Below are 5,745 nucleotides of genomic sequence, written 5' to 3'. Positions count from 1 at the left end.
TCTATCTTTACCGTTCATATTTCCGACTGAAGGCACATCTCCATGTCACAGTTTTGCATTATTCAAATTCAAAACAATACTTCCAAAATCCATATTGGAAAGAACATTGCTGTGTTGTTGTTATGTATCATCAAGTCATAGGTGACCTATGACTCATAGTGACCCTATGTATCATAGCTCAGAACCCTGCCCTGTCCTGAGCCAATCTCATTGATTCCGAAACACCTATCCCTATTGCCCTTGTCAATGTATCAAGTCATCTCATCCAGGGTCTTCCTCTCCTGTGCTGTTCCTCTACCCTTCCAAGCATGATATCCTTCTCCAAAGATCAGTCCCTCCTGGCTGAGTGCCCAAAGTATGTGAGATGGAGCTTCAAAATCCTAGCCTCCAAAAAGAAATTTGGTATCACTTTTTCTAAGAGAGACCTATTTGTTTTCTTCGTGGTCCATGGTATGTTAAAGACTCTTCTCCAGCACCACAACTCACAGGCATCGATTCTTCTTCTATCATCCTTAGTCATTATCCAGCTCTCTGATGCATAGCAAGCGATTGCAAAGACCATGACCTGGATCAGGTGCACCTTAGTCTCTAGACTGACATTGTTCCTTCTCAGTACTCAGGAGGTGTCCCTTAGAGCAGACTTACCTAATACAATTCGTCTTTTGATTTCCTGACTGCTGGTGCCAAAAGTGTTGATTTTGGAGCCGAGCAAGCTTTGTTAACAACCTCAATCTCCTCTCCGTCCATCATAGTGTTGCCAATTGGCCCAGTGATCTTTGTCATCTTGATGCTGAACTTTAATCCATATTGAAGACCAAAGTCCTTGACCTTCTGCAGGAAGTGCTTCATGTTCTTCTCAGTTTCGGCAAGCAAAGTTGTGACATCTGCATAACATAGGTTGTTGACGAGTCTTCCTCCAAAATTGATACAATAAATAAATTCATATAGGATGATCTCTTGAAATTTAATTTGCTCATTGGCATCTTATTTTGGTTTCCACCAGTATTATATCCTTCCTTAACACTCAATCTGTACACTGAACAAATCATTCAAGAAGCTGAACTCTGTGAAGAATGTGGTAAGAACTGGAGGAATCCTCATCGACAGCATTAAGCAAAAACCAAAACAGTACTTGCTGAAAGTGAGGAAGACTTGAAGTGCTTGCTGCAGAAGATCAAAGACTACAGTCTTCAGATGGATTGCAACTAAAGATCAAGAAAACAAAAAATTCTCACCACTGGATTGATAGGTCACATCATTATATATGGAGAAAAGATTGAAATTGTCAATGAACTCATCTTACTTGGATCCACAATCAACACCCTTGGTAGCAGTAGTCAGGTGATGCACTGCATTAGGAAAGTCTATACTCAGGTACCTCTCCAAATTACTGAGCAACAATGATGTCAGTATTAGCAATGATGTCCTAAAGTGTGCCAGATTTAGGCTCACAGTCTTTTCAATCATTTGCTATGCATCTGGAAGTTGGACATTGAATAAGGATGACAAGAGGAGAATCGATGCCTTTGATTTGTGGTGTTGGAGAAGAGTACTGAACATCTCATTCACTGCCCAAAGAATAGATGTTTTGGGGAAAGTGTAGCCAGAATTCTCCTCGAAGGCAAAGATGGCAAATCTGTGTCTCACATACTTTGGACATATTGTTAGGAGAGGTTATTCCCTGGAGAGGGACACAATGCTTGCAAAGATGAAGGGTAGGCAAAGGAGAGGAAGACCCTCATTGAGATAGATTGGCACTGTGACTGCAGCAATGGGTTCAAGTGTGCCAGAAGCAATAAAGATGTGACAGCGTTAAGATCTGTTGTTCATAGGGTCACTATGAGTTGTACTCAATTTGACAGTGCCTAGCAATACTTTATCTTGTAAATAGCTTCATTTCAGGGAATTGCAATGTTTCTAAAACTAAGATGAAATGATCTTTCCAAGGTATGTATGTGACTGTATTTTACAACCTCTGGTGAAACAGTAAATAGCGTCTGAATCATCTGCTTGTCAATAACAACTTTACCAATTATTATATGGCCTGGAGTATTGTTTGGTAGATTTCACTCTTACTTTGATATTTTTCACAGAAATCCTGCCATGACACATATTTTGCAAACACTTCTAACACAACAATCTCCCAAGTGCCCCAGAAACCAATGAATTTAAAGTATAATGAAACATTGTTGTGTGGGGGTATATTGCATGAATATTTTCAATCAACCTTTTTTAATTGTATCGCTCTAACAAGACTCATTCCAGGAAATATGACAGGAAGAATATAGAGACTCTGTTGTAAGTTAGAATGTCAGGTTCATTAACACTATCTACAGCAAACAATTACAAAGGAGCTGTGTACCACTAAAGTAGTCAGCTGGAAAGAGGACCTTGATTGAATCATCTATCATTCATGGATAAGCATTTCTTTACCACTCTCTCTTCTAAGATAGTGGGAATTCTAAGTACTGCAGTAGCTTTTTTTGTCTATTGTCAACCACCACAGGCATAAACCGAGAGTGAGTATTTTGTTGCCTTGTGACTCGCACTGCAGTGTTATCTGACTGTACCACAATAGAATCTTGCAGTCTAGCCAACTTTCTAGCAAACATTCCTGGATTTCTCTGGCTCAAGTGCATGGCCACATCGCTGGACTTGTGCTATCTTCCCACAGCACTTACACCTACATTAGCGAGGATTAGGAAGCATAACTTCAGGAAGTAGACAGAGTTAGTCTTTGATAGAGGGAGTAGCGGAAACTTCTCTACAATCAACTTATTAATAATGGCATTACTTTCTTTTTTCCCCAAACAAAATTAATTATATTACTTTTAGTCCTTGGCTGACATTTCCAACTCTTGCTGTAAACATTCTCCCACTATTGCATGTAATAATTCTCTCTCAGAGCAGACTTATTTCCCTTCTCCTATGTATAGTTTTAAATTGTAAGTATAGATTAGGCATATATATTTGTATGAGAGAAAGAGGGAGAAGTGAATCTCCTGGCTCAAGGATTTTGGGTTTTTTTCTGACTTCTAATCCTCTGCTAAGGCTACTCTGGTTTCTTAAGTAGCTAAGTATCAAGCATCACTATCTCCACCAAAGAGTTTAATGCAATATAAGCTGGTACAATTTAAGAATTGACTTAATATTATAATCCAAAACCAGAGGTTCGTGCTGCTCAGTAAGAAAGAAAGGGGTGGGAGGAAGGAGAGGAAAGGAGAAGACTTTCATTTTCTCATAATCAGGCCTCACCTTGAGATCTAGCCTTCACATGAAGAATATACAGTTGAACCAGTTTTCTGTTCTGCAGAAAGAAAAGAGCAATTTAATAACAGTTTAGCTTTACCAGATAATGAGCAATGACACTAATATTCACTGGGTTCTTTTTGTATCATTGCTGTAAATACTAGGAGCTGTTTGTAGAGATGGAGGCTTCAGGAATGGATCAGTTCTCACTCCATGTCTTCTTTCCCCACATGAGAATCAAAATTCTTGCTGCTTAGGGCCACTTATTGTAAAACAGGACTGACATCAGAGTTGAGAGAAGACAGAGAAGGAGGGGAGGAATGATGTATACTGCATTGCAACAGATGAGGGAGAGAACTGTTTAAAAGAGATATATGATTGGGTATTATTGTCATGACAGGAGTCCAGACTGAAGGCTGCACAGTGCAGTGGACTTAGGGGGAGAGATTGCATAGCAATGAAAGAGTTTTTCTTTTACTCATGAAGGAGAAAAGGGAATTGGGAGGAGGGGTGGGGAGGGAGAAAAATACAATAATGAATGACTGGAAACCCTATGTCTCTGTAAACTTTGATTAAAATTAATAATAATAAAAAATCCTTGCTACTTTTCCCCCAGTTCCCACAAACCACATTGATATCAGCACCGTGTATTGTGTGCTTTGATTTTCTTAACTTTTCTGTCACCTGAAACTTCATTCTCTCTCATGTTCAACTACATCCCTAGTTTTTCCTCTTTTTTAGATTTAGTTGATGCTTTTCAACCATTTATCTTTCACTCTGTTGTATTGTATTGCATATGCTGTGATGCAGGACCCTATACCACTGGGATTTCAAACCAATATCACCCAGGGTGGACATGTTTCAGCAGAGCTTACAGACTAAGACAGACTGGGAAGAGATATCAATGCTAAAATTAGAAACAAATAATAAAGATTAATAGATGGAAACTATGAGATTGGTGATAGAATTTATGGAAGAAATGGTATAATAGAATTTTGTAACTCTCTCATGTAATTCTATTCATTGGACATAGCTTCTTTTTCAACATGGATATTGCTCTACTCCCATGCAATTTACTGCCTCTGAAACCCCACTGGAGGGTCAACTATGGGTCATTTCTGACTAGATAGTATACAACAATAGCAAATGTTAGTACAAAAGATTGAAATTGCTAAGGATTTCATTTTCCTTAGATCCACAATCAGTATTGATGGAAGCCGCAGTTATTGTAGAATAACTATAAGGATCCAGGAGAGGTGGGAGAGGCTGGAAGCAGAGGGATGTGGATGTGCAGGGGAAAGGGGGCATTGATCATTGGGTTGTACAATTTGATGGGGGAGTGAGAGAAATGGAAATAATTGGTTCAAATTTGTATTCGAATTTTGTAAATAAATTAGTAGGGAAAAATTTATATGAACAAAACATACTATAAAGGTACTACGATATGAAAATCAAGGAAAAATAATTAAAAAAATAAGTCAAAGGACCTATTACATTGGGTAAATCTGCTTCAGAAGATCTCTTAAAACTGTTAGTGAACTAAACTCTCACTTGAAAGAGTAAGGTGCACCTGACCAAGCCATAGCATTTTCAGTAACTATATATGAAGAAGGTCGGAGGTGAAGTCTACCGCAAGCTGCACTCTTAACTCAAACACTGTATCTCTGGCAGATCGAATTCAATAGTGGCTCTAAGGAAGAAAGACGGGCAATCTCCTCTCTTATGATTTACAGCCTTGGAAATCAACCATAGTGTCAGCTACAAGTCAGTTGCAACTTGATGGGTTTAGAATCTAAATGCATGTGAAAGTGAACATTGAAAAATGAATAAGGGAGACGAGAGAATTGATGCATTTGAACTGTGGACTATACTAGGGACTGACAAAGAAAAAAACATATCCATCTTAGAAGTACAGCCAGAACGGTCCTTAGAAGCATGGGTGATAAGACTTGGTTTTACATTCTTTGGTTATGTTATCGGAAGAGGCCCTTCCCTGGAGAAATGCATGCTTTGAAAAGTACAAGGCCAGTGAAAAAGAGGAAGATTCTCAAGAAGATGGATTGGCACAGGGACTGAAACAATGCAGCACTGATTGTAAAGATGGCTAAAGGCCAGAACAAACGGTGAGTGCTTACCAATGACAGCATACATGGGGAACTCACCAGATGGGGTACTCAGAAAGTAAACCATGTCTGTGAAAAGAAACAGTGGAGAAGCACAAGGTCATTAAAACAGAGCAGGGTCTGACTGCAGATCAGACCGTTCATTGTCATTGGAGTTCAAACTGAAGAAACTTATAACAAGCTATAAGAGCCAAAGTCCCACCTTTGGTACTGACTCAGGACAAAAAAAAGGAAGCAAAATGGTGCCCATTTGTGTTGAAGGAACTGTTTTTGGGGAAATAAAAAGAGGTATAAATGTTTAAGAATACGGAGAACGAGGGTTGCAGAGTGGATTATATTTGGGGGCAGGGGGTGGGGTTTGGGGAGGTGCGGG

Source organism: Elephantulus edwardii, unplaced genomic scaffold, assembly GCF_000299155.1.
Source record: "Elephantulus edwardii isolate Elephantulus edwardi_28Jun2011 unplaced genomic scaffold, EleEdw1.0 scaffold00345, whole genome shotgun sequence".
NCBI lineage: Eukaryota > Metazoa > Chordata > Mammalia > Macroscelidea > Macroscelididae > Elephantulus > Elephantulus edwardii.
Note: the sequence above shows the minus strand (reverse complement) of the source record.